Raw genomic sequence first — 24,525 nt, 5'->3', positions numbered from 1 at the left:
GCGCCGGCCTCAAGATTTTCCTTTTTTAAAAAAAATATTTTTTGTTTTCATTATTTGTAAAGGATTGAGATGAAAAAAGACATAGACAGGAGGAAAAAGATGTCTTCCATCTGCTAGTTCACTCCGCAAACGGTCACGACAGTGGGGGCTAGGTAAGGTTAAAGTCAGGAGCCTAGAACTCCATCCAGGTCTCTCACATGGGGGAGCGTGGTTCAAGCACTTGGGCCATGTGCTGCTGCTTTCCCAGGGGCATTAGGGAACTGTATTGGAAGCAGAACAGCTGGGACTCAAAACCAGGATCCAAATGTGAGATTCTGGCATGCAAGCAGTGGTTGAACCTGCTGTACCACAACACCATCTCCAGTTCAGTTTTCAAAGGCTTTGCAGTTTTATTCAACTATTTACACAAATATGACTCACAGTGGTTTTCCAGAATTCTTTTCCTCATCAATTATCATGCTATTTTCATATTAATACAAAGAAAACAGATTGATGTAACTCGTAATTCTAGGAATTTTTTGTTCATTTTTAATTTTCAGATAACAGTTTTAATTTACATTATAGTCAAAGGCTTAGTTCTTCAATAAATAGAAAGCTCAACAAGTAAAACAATGTATTTCAGGGCTGGTGCCATGTCATCTTAGGTTGGGCCTCGGCCTTTGGTGCCAGCCATCTATACGGGTGCTGGTTTGAGTCCTGGATGGTCCTCTTTCCATTCAGCTCTCTGCTATTGGCCTGGCAAAACAGTGGAGGAGAGCCTAAGTGCTTGGGCCCCTCCTTCCACATGAGAGACCCATAGTAAGAAGCTCCTGGCTCCTGGCTTCAGATCAGCACGTTTCTAGCTGTTAGGACCATTTAGGGAGTAAACTAGTGAATGGAAAAATCTGTCTTTTGGCCGGCGCCGCGGCTCACTATGCTAATCCTCTGCCTGCGGCGCCGGCACCCCAGGTTCTAGTCCCAGTTGCTCCTCTTCCAGACCAGCTCTCTGCTATGGCCCAGGAGTGCAGTGGAGGATGGCCCAGGTCCTTGGGCCCTGCACCCGCATGAGAGACCAGGAGGAAGCACCTGGCTCGTGGTTTCCGATCGGCGCTGGCCACAATGCACTGGCCTTAGTGGACGCTTGGGGAGTGAACCAACGGAAAAGGAAGAACTTTCTCTCTCTCTCTCTCTCTCTCTCTCTCACTAACTCTGCCTTTCAAAAAAAAAAAAAAAAAAGAAAAGAAAAAAAATCTAAGTCTTTCTCTCTAACTCTGCATCTCAAAGAAATAAAATAATCATTAAAGAAAACATTATTTCAGTGGCAATATATGCAAGGGGTACAAACAATAATCACATGAAAAGATGTCTATTTCACTTATATACAGTAAATTTAAAATAATCACAGATAATTCAAACTATAGTAGTCTAGCATTCCTCACCATTGGTTTAACAAAAATATAAAACAAAATTTGATAGCAAACTAGACCTCTGCCTATGGCACCGACATCCTTTATGGTCGCTGGTTCATGTCCTGGCTGCTGCTTTTCCAATCCAGCTCTCTACCATGGCTTAGGAAAGTAGCTTCAAACTCTCCCCCTCTCCACCTCTCCCCCCTTTCCCCCTTCCCCTCCCTTCATATGGTAGCTCATATCAAGAGCCTTGAGTGATCACTGATGTCATACATAAGAGTATTAATTGTTAAATTAACAACAATTAACAACTTCCTATGCAGGGCCTCTGTCCTCAATGAGTTATATTATTAGAGTTAACTGTAAAACTTGTTCTCCAACAATTTGTGTGTGTATGTGTGTGCAAATAGTTGAAATGTTTACTTAGTATACAGTTGGTCTTCTGTGTATAAAGTTAATTAAAAACAAATCTTAATGGAGAATGGGACTGGGAATGGGAGAGGAGGAGGGGTTGGGATGGGAGTGGGGGTGGGTATGGTTTCTTTTGGGGGAAAAAAAGCATAAAAAAAGAACCAAATCTGTTGCTTCTGATATGTCTGTTTTCCAAGAGTTCTGGGCTGCAAATTCTGAGCTATGGATCTCCAAGGCTTTCATGGTGTAGAGAATGCTCATTCCTAGGATGTCCCGTTTTCTCAAGATCTTCAGAGCTAGAATGAGGAGAGGAAGGAGGGAGGATGAGAATACAAGGAACATCTTTTTTACCAATTACCAGAGTTGTGTTGCTTATTTTAAATTGATAGAAATTCACAGAATTATGTAATTTGTATTGGCTGCAACTCCAGTAAATATATTTATTGTAATTACATAAGATTTTGCAGTCCATTCCCATGTAATGCATATAGCCTTTGGGTATTTTTGAAACTAAAATAAGAAAAATGAGCAAGTAAATGTGTTGATTAAAGCATCTGAAAATTCTGTCTTTTAAACAAATTAATAAACATTTTAAAGTATACATAAAAAGAAAATTTTAAGCAAGTTACATACTGGGGGAAGCTTTCAAAACAAGTATCTGAGGAAAGCTTTTTAACCGCAACATGTAACACAAAATTGTCAAAAAAAAAAAAAAAAAAAAAGCCACAATAAATTGGGCCCTCCACTTCACCTGAATTTCTAAGGATGACAAATAAACAAATGAATAGAGGCTTTGCTTTATATCAATAGTCATTAGAAAAAAAAAACAGATTATAATGAGATAGCCCTATATATCTATTAGAATGGCTGAAATTCTATTAAAGTAGATAATATCAAGGGATGGAACAAATATGAAACAACTAAATTCTCATATACATTGGGTAGAAATGTAAAATGATACTGTTGCTTTGGAAGACATTTGGACAGTTTTTAGCTAAATCTAATCACATCCATAATATATGGCCTAGCAGTGACATCGGTTTGATATTTATGCAAGAAAGATTAAAAAACCAAAACATAATTTAGACTCAAAAAATTGAGGTTTTACTTGATACTGTAGATATTGAGAACTGTGACAGCTAGTTTTTATACCAGGTAAACATTTTCCATTTCTTACTGCTCTGTTTGGTTGAGTTATCACCCTCTTTTATAGACACAGGTGTCCTCTTGTGGTAGTGAATAACCTGTCTTCCTGCCTGCAATGTGAGCTGTAACAGATTGAGAATGTGGTATAATCAAAACCAATCAAATTTCTCATTGAATTTTTAAAAATTTTAAAGAGAACAAATGTCATGCATTTCATATACTTATTTAGGAGCATAGTAAAACTTCGCACCATACCCTCCCTGCTGCCCATATTCCCACCCTTCTTCCTCCTTCCTCTCCCATTACTTAAATTTTTACAATAATTTACTCTGTTTCCTACTTATAAGATAAACCCTACACTAAGTAAAGAATTCAACAAATGGTAAGAAGGAAAAAACACTGTTCCTCAACAGCAGAGACAAGGTCTGTAAAAAATCATCATATCTCAAAATGTCAATTACTCATATATGTTACACTTTTTTTTATAATCAGTTCAATAAGTACAAAATCTCTCTTGCAGAGGTCATTGAACTATGTAGCTGCATAGACTGCTGATTCTCAAAAGAATAGCACAAGCACAGAGCAAACAGGTGATGTGGTTGCTTACACTGAATGGAATCTAAGATATTGTGGTTAAATAAATGAACATTTTACCCTTTTTGTGTTAACTTCTTTGAATTGTGTAGCGATAACTTGAAATCAAGAGTTAATAGGACATGCCCAGATCTTTGCCCTTTTGCACAGGCCCTTTGCAGTATGGCTTTTGTTTTTGCTATGCCTAACTTCTATGACCAGCCTTTCCTAGAGATTTCTTGTCCTCGTTATAGAGCTGTGTACAAAGATTCTAGCTGCCAGAATGTGAGTATTTAGGTTCCTTCTTCTAGCTACAAAATGACAGACCTCATTTTTTTTTAACTTTTATTTAATAAATATAAATTTCCAAAGTACAGCTTTTGGATTACAGTGGCTTCCCCCCGCCCCACCATAACCTCCCTCCCACCCGCAACCTTCCCATCCCCTGCTCCCTCTCCCATTCCATTCACATCAAGATTCATTTTCAATTCTCTTTATATACAGAAGATCAGTTTAGCATACATTAAGTAAAGATTTCAACAGTTTGCACCCACACAGAAACATAAAGTGAAAAATACTGTTTGAATACTAGTTATAGCATTAAATCACAATGTACAGCACATTAAGGACAGAGATCCTACATGAGGAGTAAGTACACAGTGACTCCTGTTGTTGACTTAACAAATTGACACTCTTGTTTATGGCGTCAGTAATCACCCTAGGCTCTTGTCATGAGTTGCCAAGGCTATGGGAGCCTTTTGAGTTCGTCAACTCTGATCTTATTTAGGCAAGGTGATAATCAAAGTGGAAGTTCTCTCCTCCCTTCAGAGAAAGATACCTCCTTCTTTGATGACCCGTTCTTTCCACTGGGATCTCACTTGCAGAGATCTTTCATTTAAGACCTCATTTTTTTAAACATAGTTCTTTCAAAGTAAGATCTATACTGATCAAGGTATCTAGAACTGTAAACAGCTCCCATCAGTGTTCCAATCTCAAATTCTTTGCTCTGTTTACTTATAGTACTTACTTTATTGTTTAAACTCCCAAACAAGTATTGCCACTCAACTGCAAAGTGAGGGGATTCTCTTATTTTCCACTGCTCTTTTCCCGGGAACGAGAACAGTTTCAGGCACATGGAAGGAAATCAACAGATGTTTGGATATTTATTAAAAAAATTAAGTGTGCTGGCCTAAAGTAGCACTGCATTAGTCACTGAAATTTTCTGAATGTGTATCAGTCTTAACAAATGTACAAGGCATAAAGTTGCTCTCTTCCTTCCATATTTTACCAGTCTTGTTTAAATAGATCTTTTTATTTGAGAGTACTTATAAAGCTGTGACATGCTCTCCAAAAGGAAGTAATATTTTCAGGGGTTACACACACACTCATACCCACAGAGGAAATACTTTAACTTAGTTATATTTAAATTTCTTTGTAATCCCAACTCAATTCCATCTTGCCCCTTGAGAAAGTAATGCGTGGGTTAGATAAACCAAATGCATTGGAGAAAAGTCTGCTTCTGCTATTATTCTCACAGATAAAAGGTCTTTCAGATTTATCATTTACGTGAAATATGATAGAATTTGGATAACATGTAATTGCATGGTGATTAACTTTATATAATTCAACCTAAACCTATTATATAATTAAACATTCACATAAAAATACTTTTTATATTTATTTAAGATAATATTTTAAAGTTACATTATTGGCAAAGGCTTAATGCACCACTAAATAAAAAATTTGAAAGCATTTTATCTTGAATATTGGCAGTGGCTTTACATAATAGAAAATAAAATGCCAGTTTCACTTATTTTAAGTAAATTTTAAGATAACCACAGATCATTAATCTATAATAATTTTCAATCTTTTTAGTAGTCTGTTTCTTTTTTTCCCTTTTTCCCCCAGAAATCTCTTATTTAAAGTATACAAACTTCATGTGTGTTACAAACACAACTTTAGGAACATAGTGATTCTACCACAGTACCCACCCTCCCACCTGAACTCCAACCTTTCTTCCTCTTTCCTCTCCTATTCCCATAGTAGTTTATTAATCTTAACAATTTGTTTGACGATATAAAACAAAGTTTGACTAACACTATTTGCAGCAATACTAATATACTCTGTATTTCTTCATTGTATTATTGAATACTGAATTAAGCTTTCAGCACCTTAGTTTTCTCAGATATATTAATATAAATGACAGTCTACTAGGTGGCACATAGTCGTTGCTCGAGCTATGTTATTTGCCATCTTCTTTCTTATCTTACTAAATTGTGAGCCAGTTTGACTGCTACTTTTATTGCTACTCCTCAGCCCAGATAGAGCCCTATAATTTCTTGACTATTTAGACTTTGCTAGAACTTCTCTATATTTATCCATTCACCTTGTAATAAAGAACTTGGAGAGGAGAAGACAACGAGAATGAATAAGGGCTCTCAGACTGAATCTTAAAACTCTAGAATTAAGTAATCTTTTTATCTTGATCTTTTGCAATCTTCTTGGTCTAGCTCAAAGCTACTGCAAAGACTGAAGCGTTAATGTTCCTAAAGCACCATTTTATTATGATCTATGAATGCATTCTGATAACTCTAGTAAAATTATTATGACATATTCAAATGCAGATGAAGTATAGAAGAAACACTGTGCTAGCATAAATACCTAACAGAATTATAAAAATGTTCATGAATATTCACAAGAAACACAATTTTATTATATGTCCCCCAGCTTTGTAGTGTAATCTGTTTTCTATCATGAATGTTATTTGTACTAAACTGTTTCTTTGAATATCACATAAAGTCATGAGCAATTAATATGCATAATGTGCTTTTGAAAACAAAATGAAATAAGGCCAGAGTCTATTGATGACTTCAGCAAGTTGAAAAATTGTGTGACATTTGTGCATTCTAAATTCATGTAAGGCTTCTGCTATTACTGATAGAGGAGTCAAAATCCTTAAGTTTAAAAAAAAATGGGAGTGTTACACACACACAAACACGCACACACATGCCACTACACATTTACTGACAAAACTTCTAGTAAATATTTAGCACAAACTCTCCACTCTGGGATTATGTATAGAATATAAGTTTAGGGAACTTATAAAATAAATGTTGAGTATTACATTATAAAGGAACAGCTTAGAAATTTCAGGTGTCTAATTCATTTGCTTTCACACATCTTGAAAAACAATAGAGAGATGATTGTCCTTTTCTGCCCTCTATAAATGGAGAGAACTCAAGTACCTGGAGAGGATTCACAGGAGAGCCTTCAAGGAAATTAAAAGGTTGGAAAATGAAATGTATTGTGTAAAGGTTAAAAGAACTTGAGTTCATGAGGAAGAGAATAAAATTGATCTTTAAGCACAAATGGTTTATATAGAACATGGGAAGACAGCAAGATACGCACCTACCACAGAATGTCTTTGTTAACACCAAAAATAAACCTAAGAAAACAGACATAAAAATAGCCAGAAGAGCTGAGCAAGAATTGGTTTTATATTATTTATATCACTTTAATATAGGATACTTTATTGAAGAAAGTTTAAACTAGCAATGCCTTTCATCACCTCTATCTATGGGGTGAACCATATTCACCCCATTCTCCAAAAACAACCTAATTCTGAATGAAGGGAGGATGAATACATTTCACTCAAAAAATTGGAAACAAAACTGAGAAAAAATAAAGTCTCATCTTCCTGGGCAGTTTAAACTACAGATTCTTATGTGTGATAGCTCTTGTACAAGCAGAAATCAAATGAAAGACGTATTTGCCACGAAGCTGGCTGGCCCTTAATCTCATTTTGTTCTTATTGTAACTGATATGTAAAAATCGTGCATATTACAGTGTACCATGTAGTGCTTTGGTACATGGATTCACTGTGTTATGTTCTAACGCTTGCCTCATTTTCCTTGAATACAACGTGACTGCATATTTGATCCTGCCATCTCTAGATGTTTGAGATTAAGAGGCTTGCCGGAGTAGCTCATGGAAGCAAGATTTTTAAAAGTCACAATGTGATTAAAAGAAAAGGTTAAGGGACATTTTCTCTTGAGATGTTAGTAGTCTTTCCACTGGAAGGAAAAGAGCTTCAGGATTTCCAAACATAGCATGGGATGAGAAGTAGAAAAGCAGAATTCATGTGGATACTCCAGTTGGAGGAGGTGTTGGGATTATGGACGTTGGGGCAAGAACGTCTTGGCTGTCCTTCACTTCCAGGATTGTACTGCCCCCAAGGAGGCTTAAACTCAAACTATGACTCAGTTACTTGCTGTGTTACTTTGGAAAGATTCCTGAAGTGTAAATAATTTTATTTTTAAATTAGGAAAATAAATAACTTTCCAGATATTTATGTGTGGAGAATAGATGAATTGCTTTATAGAAATTAAGTATCATATCCATATACCCTTCACTTGTGAGCGCTGATTTACAGAGAAAGACATGTTTTCTCTTAATATTGCCATGGGGGCTGTGAAGTATTAAGAAGAATTCAGGAACTGTGAATGTTACCTTTTTTTCTATTCTTAGGTGGCATAAAAATATTTTAAGAGATACATCTATTGCAATAGTGAAATGCATATTTCTAGAGATATGTCGTATGTATAGTACTTTTAAGGTATTTTCCTCTCAAAAAGTGTCACATTTCAATGAACTAAAATATGCTAGTAAATTAATACCGTTTTCCCCAACATAAAGTGTTTTTATATAAATGAATTTTATGTAACAGGATTAAAGTAAGAAAGGAAGAAGAGAAGAGGGGTAAAACATGTGCCTTGATCTGCTTCTTGGACATAAAATGATTTAACAAGATACATATATTTTTACAAAGTCCTCTACTTCTTAAAGCTTCTCTTCTGTTCTCTGTACCTAGAATGGCCATGCTCTTGTCATGCCACTAAAGTAAATTTCTGAAGAGATCTTTTGTCATGGACAGGAAAGGTCAATACTATTTTTAAAGAGGCATTTATTTATTTTATTCCATTTTATTTGTTACAGAGATAGAAGGAGATAAAGAGACTGAGAACGATCTCATTTGGTTCAATCTTAAGTGGCCACATCAGCTGGGGCTGGGGCTGGCGGAAGCCAGGAGTCAGGAGGTTCATCTGATTTCCCACCTGGGTGACAGGGCTCCTCGAACTTGGGCCATCCTCTACTGGTTTCCCAACTGCATTAGCTGAGAGCTGGATCAGAAGTGAAGCAGCTAGGAACTCCAACCCATATAGTTTGCCAGCGGCACAGGAAGCATTTTAACCCACTGCACCACAGACCCAGCCCCAAGTCGACACACTGAAGCATAAAAATAATTCAAATTGGGAATATAAGTCAATTAATTTTACTTATGAAATCATGCAATTTAAATTTATGTTGCTTGCAAGTGAACAAATCTTGCATATATTCTTCATCTGTATAGTTATCTATTAAATATAGATTATAGAGATAAAAATTATAATAAACAGTTTGGCGTCCTATTTTTAATAATTATATGAAGGAAGCAAAGAAAATTAATCACAATAATAAATTTTGAAGGAAAAAACATTAAACTTCAACCAGCATGGAAGCATTTAATTATTGATTCATTATCACTCCACAAATGGGCACTAATTTGGATGTCTCTGAATATTTAGAACTAAAAGTTATTTTACAAAAGAACCCAAAATCATAGGAAGGCTTAGAATTAAGAATCCACTTCAGTTATAAAAGCAATCATGTCTTTTAACCATAATTCTTTTGAAGTTCAAGAAATTAAAAACCATACTTTTAAATTTCCCTGTTCCATTTTAAGTAATTGCGTCAGTAAATTAATTCTAGTGACTGCAGTATAGATGATTTTAGAAAAGTGTACATGTTACCATTTTATGAGTTCTTAATACAGCAAAATTTTAAAATTTCTTAAAATTTGCTTAACTGTAAATTAAATTAGTTATTAAAGCAAAAGGATTTATTTAAAAGATCAAAAATACTGGGCCAGTGTTGTGGCAGAGTGGGTTAAATGTCCACTTGTGATGTTGGTATCCCGTATTTTAGTACCAGTTCAAGTACTGGCTGCTCCACTTCTGATCTAGTTTCCTGCTAGTATGCCTAGCTACTCAGCACATGATGGCCCAAGTCTTTGGGCCCCTGCACCCACATGGGTTCTTGGAGAAGGTTCCTGGCTCCTGGCTCTGAATCAGCACAACTCCGGCCATTACAGCCAATTGGGGAGTGAACCAGCAGATGGAAGACCTCTCTCTCTCTCTCCCTCTCTCTCCCTCTCTCTCCCTCTCTCTCCCTCTCTCTCCCTCTATCTCCCTCTCTCTCCCTCTCTCTCCCTCTCTTGCTGTGTAACACTCAAATGAAGAAATCTTTTAAAAAATTTTGTATTAAATAAGACTAGTGTCTGCTAATACTAACTGATAGAATTAAAAAGGGAGAGAACGATCCAACATGGGAAGTGAGATACACAGCAGACTCATAGAATGGCAGATGTCCTAAACAGCACTCTGGCCTCAGAATCAGCCCTTAAGGCATTCGGATCTGGCTCAAGAGCCCATGAGAGTATTATAGGCATGGAAGACAAACAAAACAAAACAAAACAAAACAAAACAAAAACAAAAAACAAAAAACAGAAAACAAAAGACCTAAATGGAAGATCTCTGCGAGTGAGATCTGCGAGGAAAGAACAGGTCATCAAAGAAGGAGGTATCATTCTCTGCAGGGAGGAGAGAACTTCCACTTTGACTATGACCTTATCTAAATAAAATCAGAGTCGGCAAACTCAAAAGGCCTCCATAGCTTTGGCGACTCATGACAAGAGCCTCAGGTGATTTCTGACACCATAAACAAGAGTGTCAAATTGTTAAGTCAACAACAGGAGTCACTGTGCACTTACTCCTCATGTAGGATCTCTGTCCTTAATGTGCTGTACATTGTGATTTAATGCTATAACTAGTACTCAAACAGTATTTTACACTGTGTTTCTGTGTGGGTGCAAACTGTTGAAATCTTAATATATGCTAAATTGATCTTCTGTAAATAAAAATAATTGAAAAGTTGATGTGAATGGAAGGAGAGAAGGAGCGGGAGAGGGGAGGGGTTGCAGGTGGGAGGGAAGTTATGGGGGGAAAAGCCATTGTAATCCATAAGCTGTACTTTGGAAATTTATATTCATTAAATAAAAGTTAATAAACAAACAAAAAAAAAAAGTGAGACTTATCCCAGGGTTGCAAAATTGGTTTACCAACACAAATCAACCAATATTATATACTTCATTAACAGAATGAAAGATGACAGGCACAAAATTATCTCAACAGATGTAGAAAAAAACATTAGACAAAGTTCAGTACTATTTCATGATAAAATCTCTGAGCAAAATTGATGTTGAAAGAGATTTCCTCAGGGCCAGCGCTGTGGCACAGTGAGTGAACGCCTTGGCCTGAAGGACCAGCACCCCATATGGGCGCCGGCTAGTGACCTGGCTGCTCCATTTCTGATCCAGCTCTCTGCTATGGCCTGGGAAAGCAGTACAGGATGGCCCAAGTCCTTGGATCCTTGCACCTGCTTGGGAGACCGGGAGGAGTCTCCTGTCTCCTGGCTTTGAATCAGTGCAACGCAGCTCTGGCTGTTGCGGCCAATTGGGGAGTGAACCATTGATGGAAGACCTCTCTCTCTCTCTCTCTCTCTCTCTCCTCTCTCTCTCCTCTTTCTCTCTCCTCTCTCTCCTCTCTCTGTGTAACTCTGACTTTCAAATAAGTAAAATCTTAAAAAAAGGACATTTTCTCAACATAATATCCATTCATATAAAGTCTGTAGCTAATATAATCAGTGAGGGAGATCTCAAAATCTTTTCCTGTATGGTCTAGGAATTTCACGAACACCTGTTTTTATCTATTCTGTTTGGCAAAGTACTGGGAGTACTTGAAAGTACAGTGAGACAAAATGAAACAATAACAAATAAAAGACATCCTCATTAGAAAGGCAAAGTAAAATTATCTTTATTTGAAGATGATATGAGCCTATAAGTAGAAAATCTTAAACACATGACAGAACTACTTTTAGATCTAAGAAATTCAGTGAATTTGCAGTATACAAAGTGTAAACTTCAGCTGCATTTCTTTATACCAATATTGATACATCTGAAAAACAAAACAAGAAATACATCTCATTGTGACTGCAATATTCTTCATATTTCACTTTCCTCTCAATGTTATTGGGATTTTACCTTAACCATTTGATGTGAGGAAGCTGTCTGCCATGATTTGAGTTGCTTTATGGAGAGGTTCTTGTTGCAAGGAACTGGAAGAGCCCCAGGTCCTGAAGAACTGAGACCATGTTCCAATTCTGAATCATGAACTGAATCTTATTATCAACCATCTGAGTGGTCTTGGAAGCAAATGTTACCCGTTGGAAATTGTAGATCAAGTTGTATTTCTCATCAACACTTTGACTTAAACCTTGTGAAAGACTAGAAACACAGCTACTCAGCTATACTATACTGAGATTCTTTGCCACAGAAAATACCATATAGCAAATATTGGTTATCTTAAGTCAGTGAGATTTGGAGCCATTTGTATTTATTTTAGATAAATGTATAGATAACTTAACACTAATGAACTAGATGACACATGAGAATATACCTTGACATGCATAAAGTACCAATTTTATTTGAGTTGGCTATATATTTTATACAACACTGTATTTTTTCTTTAAGTCCTAAAATAGGATCCTTTTGCCTTTCCTCTAATATGTACCAGTAATGTTTTGTATTTTGTGTTGTTGTGTTTTTTTTTTAATCAGGAATGTTTTACAAGGCAACTGCCTCAAAGGAAGCCAATGAAGATTCATCAGATGTAGAATTAATCCTTGTATATGGACATGAAGAATCTTCTCATGGGAATGATTCTGTTCGCAAAATTGTTATCAAAATTTGGTGCTCAATGTATCCAGCTTCAGCAGCACATTACCACATGTTCACTTTCCAATTTCAGGATCCCATTTCTTCCCAAGCGGTGAATTCACTTTAATAACAGACAGCCTAAGAGGCTGAAAATTCAATTTTCCTTGTAATTCAGGCATTTATAGGATGAGTTTATAGATCTGATTGTTAGCAATCCCAGCCCTGCAGCTATGGGAGATCAGAGTCTCTTTGAAGACATACATAGAAGCTTTAAGATCTCTTATGCTGTCCTTAGGTTGAAGATTCAAATCTCTAAACCCAGTTCTCTCTCTTCCCACCTTGTCCTACAATATTAGTAGCAACCACTCAAACTCAGTGTGCTCATTAGTTAAAAACATTCAAATTATCCTCATTTGATCTCCCCGATACTCATTTCATGTAAGTATTTGATTAAGACTACACAATGGTGATATTTTGTGTTTTTCTTTTTTGAAAGATTTATTTATTTAAAAGGCAGAGCAACAGAGAAAGAGAGATCTCTTATCTACTGGTTCAGTCAGTCAGGTTTGGGCCAGACTGAAGCCAGGAACGAGCAGCTCCATCCTGATCTCACATTTGCAGCAGGGGCCCAAGCGCTTGGATCCTCTTCCACTGCCTTCCCAGGAAGCTGGATTATAAGCAGCGCAGCAGGTCCTGCAACCAGCACTCCAGCATAGTATGCTAGTCTCACAAGTGATTACTTAATCTGCTGTGATTGCAAGGTCACAACATGAACATTAACTCACCTGTTTACTACTGAAAGAAGAATTGCTTGTGTCTTTAAATTTAATAGGATTCAAGAGTCCATTCCAAAAATACCAGAATGATTCCATAGATTGATCTTTAAGATTTTGTTTCTCAGAACTATATTGAATAGTGATGGAGAGAGTGGGCATTCTTGTCTGTTTCCAAATCTTAGTGGAAATGCTTCCAGCTTCTCCCCAATCAATATGGTGCTGAGTGTGGGTTTGTCATATTTCACTTTGATTATCTTGAGGTGTGTTCATTCTAAACCCAATTTGCCTAAGATTTTTTTTATCATGAAAGGATGTTGTGTTTTATCAAATGCTTTTTTTTTCATCCATTGAGATGATCATATGATTTTATTCTTCTATTTGTTAATATAATAGTTCATATTTATAGATTAGCACATGATGAAGCATCCCTGGGATAAATCCCAGTTGCTCCAAGTGAATGATCTTTCTGATGTATTGTTGGATTAAATTAACTAGTAATTTGTTGAGGATTTTTACATTTATGTTCTTCAGGGATATTGATCTATAGTTCTCTTGCTTGGTTGTATCTTCCTTTGTTTTGGGATTAAGGTGATGCTGTCCTCATAGGAGTTTGGAAGAATTTACTCTCTTTCAATTGTTTTAAGTAGTTTAAGAAGAATTATAATTTGTTTTTCTTAAGAAGTTTGGTGGAATTCAGCAGTGAAGCTATCCTGCCCTGGTCTTTTCTTTTTTGGGAGTGTTTTTCATTACCGATTCAATCTCTCTATTGGTTATTAGCTTTAGGTTTTATATATCTTCATGACTCAATTTTGGTAGATTGCATGTTTCCAGAAATCTATCCATTTCCTCTAGATTTTCCAATTTTTGGCATATAGCTATTTGTGGTGTTTTCATGATGATTCTTTTTTTTTTAAATGTCTTTCATTTTTTGTTTTTGTTTTTGTTTTTGTTTTGTTTTGTTTTGTTTTGTTTTGTTTTGTTTTTTTTTTTTACAGAGTTAGTGAGAGAAAGAGACAGAGAGAAAGGTCTTCCTTCCTTTAGTTCACTCCCCAGATGGCCGCTTTGGCCAGCGCTGCGCTGATCCAAAACCAGGAGCCAGGTGCTCCTTCCTGGTCTCCCATGCAGGTACAGGAGCCCAAGCACTTGGGCCATCATCCACTGCCTTCCTGGGCCACAGCAGAGAGCTGGACTGGAAGAGGAGCAGCCAGGACTAGAACGCGGCACCCATATGGGATGCCAGCACCACAGGCGGAGGATTAATCAAGTGAACCACGGCGCCGGCCCCATGATGATTCTTTAAAAAAAAAAAAAGATTTATTGATTTATTTGAATGATAGTTACAGAGGCACAGGCGGAGGGAGAGAGAGAGAGAGAGAGAGAGGTCTTCCATCACTAGTTCACTCCCCAATGGCTGCAATGGCCAGAGCTGAGCTGATCTGAAGCCAGGATCCTGGAGTTCTCACATGGGTGCAGGGGTTCAAGGACTTGGGCCATCTTCTGCTTTCCTAGGCACATTAATAGGGAGCTGGTTTGGAAGTGGAGCAGCCAAGATTCGAACCAGCGACCATATGGGATGCCGGCACTGCAGGTAACGACTTTACACACCATGCCATAGCTCTGACTCCTCTGATGATTCTTTTTATTTCTATGGCATCTTCTGTAACATCTCCTTTTTCATCTCTGATTTTATTGATTTGGTTCTTCCCCTCCCCACCCACCATTTTTTTTTTTTTTTGGTTATTTGAGCCAATGGTATATCAATCTTTTTATTTTCTCAAAAAACCAGCTCTTCAGTTCACTGATCTTTTGTATCATTTTTTGTTTTTGTATCGTGTGTTTATTCTCTAGTTTTTATAATTTATTTTCTTCTACAAATTGTGGGTTTGGTTTGTTCTTGTTCTCCCCAGTCCTTGAGATGCATTGTTAGATCATTTATTTGATGCCTTTCCAATTTCTTGATGTAGACACTAACTGCCATAAACTTTTATCTTAACACTGCTTTTGCTATATCTGATATATTTTATATATTATATTGCCATCCTCTTTTCTAGGAATTTTTTTTGAATTTCCTTTTTGATTTCTTGAATGACACACTTTTCATTCATGAGCACGTTGTTCAGTGTCCATGTGTTTGCATATTTTCTAGAGTTTCTTAAATTGCTAATTTCCAGCTTCATTCCATTGTGGTCAGAAAAGACACAGGGTAATTGAATTTGTTGATACTTGCTTTATGGCCTAGCAAATTGTCTATACTAGAGAAAATTCCATATACTGAGAAAAGAATGTGCATTCTTTAGCTGTGAGATGAAATGTTCTGTAGATATCAATTAGCTCCATTTGGTCAATAGGGTAGATTAACTGTGCTGTTTCTTTGTTGATTTTTTGTCTAGTTAATCTGTCCATTGATGAAAGTGGAATATTCAAGTCCCTCATTATTATTGTATTATAGTCTGTGTCTCCATTTAGATACATTAGCATTTGTTTTAAACAGACAGGCACTCTTCCTACTTGTTGAATTCTGTATATATTGGAGGGTTAATCTTGCAACTATAAATAAAATTGGAAGTTTAAAAAAGATTGAATTTCTCTAGAACTATTCTTAACACCAAAACCTATTAGCCACAGTTCTCCAGAAAAACCAAATAGAGAATACACAAGTAATTAAAAGTTCCAGGAATCCTGAGCGTTTTTTCATGCGTCTGTTGGCCATTTGAATTTCCTCTCTTGAAAAATGTCTGTTTAGGGGGCCAGTGCTATGGCATAGAAGAAGCTCCTGGCTCCTGGCTCATGATTCCTGCAGCTCTGACCATTGTGGCCAGTTGGAGAGTGAACCACAAGATGGAAGACCTCTCTCTCTCTCTCTCTCTCTCTCTCTCTCTCTCTGCCTCTCCTCTTTTTGTGTAACTCTAACTTTCAAATAAATAAAACTTTTTTTAAAATAGAAATGTTCAGGTAATTCTTTTTTCTTCTTTCCTTTTTTCTTTATACTATTTGGTGAATCCTCTAGCTAGTGTAGTGTTAATTTTATGAGTATAAAATTAACTGAAAGTAGGTCTTTGTAAAAAATAAGAATAGGAATGGGAGAGAGAATAGGAAGAAGAGTGGAAGTATGGGCATTTAGGAGGTAGGATGGGAAGAATTATTATGTTCCCAAATTTGTATATATGAAATGCATGAAGTTTGTATTCATGAAATAAAATTTTTAAAAAGTTCAAGGAGAATGAATTTAAAAGGTATTTATTTTAGTGCAAAAATTCTGAAATCCATGTGTGCATTTGTGTGTATGTGAATTTGCTCATGTAATTTTGGAAGATGGTATGTTCAAAATCTTTAGGTGGCCTGGTATAGAATGAAGACCTAATGAAATGGTTCAAGTTTGAGTCAAAATTGGAGTGCATAGTCCTAGGAAGAGCCAAGGTTGCAGGTGAAGTCTTGAAACAATTGGGTGGACCATACCCTTTTGCTAGAGAGAAGTTTATCCTTTTGTTTGTTTGTTTGTTTGTTTGGACAGGTAGAGTTATAGACAGCGGGAAAGATCTTCCTTCTGTTGGTTCACTCCCCTAATGGCCACCATGGCCGCTGGTGCTGCGCCAATCCAAAACCAGGAGCCAGGTGCTTCCTCCTGGTCTCCCATCCGGGTGCAGGGCCCAAGCACTTGGGCCATCCTTCACTGCCCCCCCTCTCCCCAGGCCACAGCATAGAGCCGGACTGGAAGAGAAGCAACTGGGACAGAACTGGTGCCCCAACCGGGACTAGAACCTGGAGTGCGGGCACCGAAGGTGGAGGATTAGCCAAGTGAGCCACGGTGCCGGCCTATCCTTTTGTTTTATTCAAGTCTTTGAATAACTGGATGAAACCCACATTATGGAGGGTTATGTGCTCTACTCAGTTCACTGATAATAAGTATTAATCTCATTTAGAACTGCCTTCAGAGAAATGCCAAAAATTGTGTTTGCCCAAATATTTGAGGCACTACTTGTACTAACCAATTTGAAATATAAAATTATTCATGGCAAAAATCTATAGTAGTCTAGGAAAACAAATGAGGGATTTTCTAGAAGTGAATATTTTAATGAGACGTTAATTTAAATGGTAACCTTAATGTGTAAATCACACTCTAAGCCTGGGGTGAATACAAGAATATATTAACTCATACAGGTGCTATAATCAAGGCAAGAAAAAACATTCACTAATGTATAATTGAATGCTTTTGTATAGGGTTTTCAAAGATATAGATTTTTTAAAGATTTATTTAATATTTATTTGAAAGAGTTACACAGAGAGAGGAGTCTTCCATCTGATGGTTCACTCCCCAGTTGGCCGCAATGGCCGGAGCTGCACCTCTCCTAAGTCAGGAGCTTTTTCCGGGCCCCCAACATGGGTGCAGGGGCCCAGGGGCTAGGGCCATCCTCCTCTGCTTTCCCAGGCCACTGCAGAGAGCTGGATTGGAAGTGGAGCAGCCGGGACTGGAACTGGCACCCATATTGGATGCTGGCGCTCCAGGCCAGGTTGTTAACCCGCTGCGCCACAGCACCGGCCCCATAGATATAGATTTAATCATAGATACAAAGAAGAAACTTTCTAATACTAAATTTTGCATTTTTTAAAATTGACGCTCTGAAAAGTTGGTTGAAAATTTGCGGACTAGAATAGTAAAACTTCAAATTTTATATAAAAGATTTTACACACATTATTAAAAGCCACAAAAAAGGAAGTTAACTTTCAACTTCTACATTTTAGTGAATTTTGACTGCTTGGAGAAGTTCAAGAAGAAAGTATAGAAAAATTCAAATATTATTCATTCATTCACCTGTATTAGTCAATGGTAGATTCATCAAGACTAATATAGAAAATTGGTTCCTGCACCTGATTCTTTTTTGTTGTTGTTGTTATTTTTATTTATTTATTTATTGATTTTTTGACAGGCAGAATGGACAGTGAGAGAGAGAGACAGAGAAAGGTCTTCCTTTACCATTGGTTCACCCTCCAATGGCCGGTGCGATGTGGCCAGCACACCGTGCTGATCCGAAGCCAGTAGCCAGATGCTTCTCCTGGTCTCCCATGTGGGTGCAGGGCCCAAGCACTTGGGCCATCCTCCACTGCACTCCCGGGCCACAGCAGAGAGCTGGACTGGAAGAGGGGCAACCACCTGGGACAGAATCTGGCGCCCTGATCGGGACTAGAACCCAGTATGCCGGCGCCGCAGGCGGAGGATTAGCCTATTGAGCTGCGGCACTGGCCCAGCCTGATTCCTCTACTATAATTTACTGAAGGATTGATTTCTTCACTAATTCATCTTCCATACTTATGGACCTAGCAATCACAATATTTATAAAGATCATCCACTTGTTATCGACATTAATATTTTCAGCTCTATTTACCATGTGATATATGGCATTTTCTTATTTTATTAGAACAACTTATATGTAATACATTACTATTAACTCAGTTCTTATTAGAAATGTGTAATTTTCCTCTCTGGAAGATAAAGTTCTGACTTTTCATAGGATAATTCTTTAGAGAATACAAATAAAGTAGTAGAAGTAGTATAGGCATTTGGCTTAGCAGTTAAGACATCTGTATCTTGGAATGCCTGCATCATATATCATTTTGCCTGAATTCAAGTCCTGCCACTAATTCTATCTTCTTGCTTATTTCACCCTTCCATGTAGTCACTGCTAGACACCCACCCAAGATGCAAAACTGGATTCCTGCCTACTGGCTTTTCCATGGTCCAGCCCAGCTGTTGGCATCATTTGTGAAGAGAATCAGCAGAAGGAAAACTTCACTGTTGACCTCTCTCTCTCTCTCTCTTTCTGCCTCTCAGATTTTTTTTAGTAGAACAGTAAGATATACAGATATGAATGTCTTGTCTAGTTTTTCATACCTAGGAACAGTTTTACTTTTTAATTTTTTAAGGGGAACAAATTTCATGTATTTCATATATATAGATTTAGGATTATGGTGATACTTCCCACCCCATACTCCCTCCCACTCATGCTCCCACGGTACCTCCTCCTTCCTTTCTTATTCTTTCTTTTAATTTTTACAATCTACTTTCAATTTATTGTATACCTATAAGATTAGCCCTACACTAAATAAAGAATTTAACAAATAGTAAGAAGGAAAAATCTTGTTCATCACAATAGTGATACGGGCAATAAACAATCATCAAATCTCAAAATGTCAACTTCACTAATGCATATTACATTTTTAGCACTGTATTAGTTACCACAAATCAATGAAAAGATATGGTAATTGTCTTTTTGAGACTAGCTTCTTTCACTAAACATGATGTTTTTCTGTTGCATCCATTTTGTTATGAAAGACAGGATTTCATTCTTTTGGGGGGCTGAGTAATGTTCCATAGTGCACATACGCTAGGTTTCCTCTGTCCAGTCATTGGTTGATGAACAGCTGGATTGATTACATATCTTAGCTATTGGGAAGTGAGCTACAGTGATCATGGGTACTGATCATGCTTTCATAAACTAATTTCTTTTAATAAATTCCCAGGAGTGGAATTGCTGGGTCAAATGGTTTATCTATTTTCAGATTTCTGAGGAATCTCCATACTGTCTTCCACAGTGATTGTACTTTAACATTCCCACCAACAGTGGATTAGAATACCTTTTTTCCCATATCCTCACCAGCATTTATTGTTTTTTTGTTTGTTGTTGTTTGGTTGTTTTTTTTTGTTTTTTTTTTGAGAGTCATTCTAAATGGGTGAAGTGAAAACTCATTGTGTTTTGTTTTTTTTTTTTTTGCATTTTCTGAAGGGTAGTGACCCTGAGCATTTCTTTTTCAAATATATTCTTTTAACTGCAACCATTATGACTTTTTTTAAGGATTTATTTATTTCTTTGAAGGATGAGTTACAGAGAGGCAGAGGCAGAGAGAGAAACTCTTCCATCTGCTGGTTCACCCCCCAGATGCCCACAAGGGCCACAGCTGTGCTGATCCAAAGCCAGGAATGAGAAGCTTCTTCCGGGTCTCCACATGGGTATAGGGGCCCAAGGACTTGGGCCATCTTTTACTGTTTTCCCAGGTCACGGCAGAGAGCTGGATCAGAAGTGGAGCAGCTAGGACTCGAACTGGAGATCACATGGCATGCCGGCACTGCAGGAGATGGCTTTATCCACTATGCCAAAGTGCCAGCCCCAACCCTGAGGATTTTTTTAAGCATCTGTTAGACATTTGAATTTCCTATTTTGAAAAATGCCTATTCCATGGAAAGCCAAGACACTCTGGCAAAAAGATCTCTGTGAGTGAGATCTCAGTGGAAAGAACAGGTCTTCAAAGAGGGAGGTGCCTTTCTCTGAAGGGAGGAGAGAACCTCCACTTTGACTATGACCGTGTCTAAACAAGATAAGAGTCGGAGAACTCAGGGGGCTTCCATAGCCTTGGAAACTCATGACTGGTGCATAGGGAGCTTACTGATGCCATAAACAGGAGTGTCAATTGGTAAAGTCAACAACAGGAGTCACTGTGCACTTACTCCTCATGTAGGATCTCTGTCCTTAATGTGCTGTACATTGAGGCTTAATGCTATAACGAGTACTCAAACAGTATATTTCACTTTGTGTTTCTATGGGGGTGCAAACGATTGAAATCTTTACTTAATGTACACTAAACTGATCTTCTGGAAAAAAAAAAAGAAATTATCAATTCCCAACTTGACTCTCACTGGGATTAAACATGACAATAGGTCTGATCTGATTTCATCATCATTTAAAAAAAATCATCTATTATTTTTCACTTTATGTTTCTGTGTGGGAGCAAACTGTTGAAATCCTTACTTAAGGTATACTAAGCTGATCTTCTGAATATTAAGATAATCGAAAATGAATCTTGATGTGAATGGAAGGGGAGAGGGAGTGGGAAAGGGGAGGGTTGTGGGTGGGAGGGACGGTATGGGTGTGGGAAGCCATTGTAACCCATGAGTCGTACTTTGGAAATTTATATTCATTAAATAAAAGATTAAAAAAAAAAGAAGAAAATATATCATTGAAAAAAAAAAAGAAAAATGCCTATTCAAGTCCTTTTGCCATTTCTTAACTGATTTTTGTTGTTGTTGTTGACTTTCTTGTTGAGCTCTTTATAGATTCTGGATATTAATCTTTTATCAGTTGCATAGTTTTCAAATATATTCTCCCAATCTGTTGGTTGCCTCTTCACTTTGCCGAGTGTTTGCTTTGCAGTGCAAAAATTTCTTAGCGTGATATAGTCCCATTTTCTATTTTTGCTTTGATTGCTTGTGCTCCTGACGTCTTTTCCAAGAAGTGTCTGCCTGTGTCAATAGGCAGAGTTTCCCCAGTGTTCTCCTCTAGTAATTTGATGGTATCAGGTTGTAGATTTAGATCCTTCAACCATTTTGCATTGAATTTTGTAAAAGGTGCACAGTACCGTTTTGTTTCATACTTCTGCATATGGAGATCAGATTTTCCCAGCACCACTTGTTTAAGAGACTGTTATTTCCCCCAGGGATTTGTTTTAGCTCCTTTGTAAAAGATTAGTTGGTTGTAGATGCATGGATTGATTTTTGTAGTGTCCATTGGTCTACCTGCCTTTCTTTGTGCCAGTATCAGGTTGTTTTGAGTATAATTGCCTTGTAGTATGCCTAGAAACCCGGTATTGTGATGCCTCTGGCTTTGTTTTTGTTGTTTAAGATTACTTTGGTATTAGAGGTCTCTTGTTTTTCCATGTGAACTTTAGCATTGTTTTTTTAAGATCTGAGAAGAATGTCATTGATATTTTGTTTGGGATCACATTGAATCTGTTAATCACTTTTGGCAGTATAGATATTTTGAAAATTTAATTCTTCCAATCCACAAACATGGAAGATTTTTCCATTTTTTGTGCCTTCTTCCATTTCTTTTTTTAATGACTTTTAATTTCATTGCAGAGATCTTTCGCTTCCTTTATTAAAATTATTCAAGGATTTAATTTTTTTCTAACTATCATGAATGGTACTAATCTTACAAGTTCTTTATCAGTCATGGCATTGTCTGTGTATCCAAAGGCTATTGGATTTTTGTGTGTTGTTTTTATAGTCTGCAACTTTACCAAAGTCTCATGAATTTTAGTGGTTTCTTAGTGGAGTCTTTGGTTTCCCTATACATAGAATCATGTCTTCTGCTAACAGGAATAATTTGACATGCTTCTTTCCAATTTGTATCCCTTTAATTTCTTTTCCTTGCCTAATGGCTACAACCTCCAAGACTATATTGAATAGCAGTGGTGAATCTGGGCATCCTTGTCTGGTTCCAAATTTCAGTGGGAATACTTTCAACTTTTCCTCATTCAATAAGATGCTGGCTGTGGGTTTGTCATAAGTTGTCTTGATAGTGTTGAGAAATATACCTTCTGTACCCAAATTGCTTAAGATTTTTTATCATGAAAGGATGTTATATTTTATCAAATGATTCTCTGCATCAATTTTGAGATAACCATATGGTTTTTATTCAATCTGCTAATGTGATACCATTAAAATATAAAATCACATTTGCTGATTTGCATATGTTGAATCATCCCTGCATCTAGGGGATAAATCCCACTTGGTGTGGGTGAAAGATCATTCTGATTTGTTGTTGGATTTGATTCATTTTTTTTGAAGATTTTTGTATCTATGTTTATCTGGGATATTGATTTGTAGTTCACTCTTTATTGTGTCTTTTTCTGGTTATGCAGTTAAGGTGATGTTAGCCTCATATAAGAGAATTGGGAGGTTTCCTCTCTTTTAGTTGTTTTGAATAGCTTGAGAAAAATAGGAATTACTTTTTTTAAAAAAGTCTGGTAAAATTCAGCAGTGAAGCTTTTGGTCCTGGGCTTGTCTTAGTTGGGAGCATCTTTATTACTGATTCATCTCTCTATTGGTTATTGGTCTGTTTTGGTTATTGGTCTGTTTTGGTTTTGTATGTCTTCATGACTTAATTTCGGCAGATTTTGTGTGCACAGGAATTTATCCATTTCTGGATTTTCTAATTTGTTTGCATACAACTATTTGCAGTGATTCCTAATGAATTTATTTCTGTGGTATCCATTGTAACTTCTCCATTTTCTCCTCTGATTTGATTGATTTGTGTCTCCTCTCTTTAGAGGTAGAGTTAGAGAGAGAAGGAGAGGCAGAGAGAAAGGTCTTCCATCTGCAAGTTTACTCCCCAAATGGCTGTAACAGCAGGAGCTAAGCTGATCCATAGGAGCAGCCAGGAGATTCTTTTCGGTCTCCCACACAGGTGCAGCAGCCCAAGCACTGGGGCCATCTTATACTGCTTTCCCAGGCCATAGCAGAGAGCTAGATCAGAAGAGGAGCAGCTGGGTCATGAACCGGTATACATATAGGATGCCAGCACCACAGGCTATTGTTAGCCTACTGTGACTCAGTGCCAGCCTCTTCACTCTCTTTTTTTGTGGTTACTTGGGCCAGTGCTATATCAGTTTTATTTATTTTTTTCAAAATGAGAGCCAGATCTTCCTTTCAGTGATCTTTTGTCCTGTTTTTTTTTTTTTTTTTTTTTATTTTGGTTTCAATTTTATTTCTTCTCTAATTTTAATTATTTTTTACTTCCTACCACTTTTGGGTCTATTGTCTGAATAGGTCCTTGTAATGCGTAGATACCTGATTTTTTTGATGCCTTTCTAATTTCTCGATGTAGGCACCAATTGCTACATACTTCCCTCTTAACAGTGCTTTTGCTGTATTCCATATGTTTTGCTTAAGCTGTTAATTTCCAGTTTAACTCCATTGTGGTCAGAGTAGAAATACAGTATGATTTCCATTTTTTAAGATGTGCTGAGACTCATTTATGGCCTACCATTTGGCATATCCTAGAAAAATTTTCATGTTCTAATGAAACAGATTACGAATTGGCCCTGCATTTTCCCATATTCCTATTGCTTGCTTTGGATTTCCTTTGAACTTTTACTAGATTTTCTTTCTTCACGTTCTTCCATGATGATGAATATCTCTCTGTGTTTCAGTGTGTAGCCCGTCCTTAAGAATCATTTGTAAGATTGGATGATTGGTGACAAATGCTTTCATTTTCTCTTTGTTATGGAAGTTTTTATTTCACCTTCATTCATGAATGAGAGCTTTGCAGGTTACAGTATTCTGGGTTGACAGTTTTTTTCTCTTAAGATTTGAACTATGTCTCTCCATGCTCTCCTAAACTGTCGGGTTTCTGATGAGAAATCAACCGTAATTCTAACTGGAGATCCTCTGACGGTAATCTGGCATTTCTTTTGTGCACATTTTAGTATCTTTGCTTTTTGTTTTACTGTTGGAAGTTTGACAACAATGTGTCATGGTGAAGATCTTTTCTGGTCATCTCTATTAAGAGTTCTTTGTGCTGCCTCTATT

This window comes from Oryctolagus cuniculus, chromosome 15, assembly GCF_051225735.1.
Source record: "Oryctolagus cuniculus isolate XC-2025 breed Fujian yellow rabbit chromosome 15, ASM5122573v1, whole genome shotgun sequence".
NCBI classification, from domain to species: Eukaryota; Metazoa; Chordata; class Mammalia; order Lagomorpha; family Leporidae; genus Oryctolagus; species Oryctolagus cuniculus.
The sequence above is the reverse complement of the archived record's forward strand: the minus strand, read 5'-3'. Positions refer to the sequence as shown.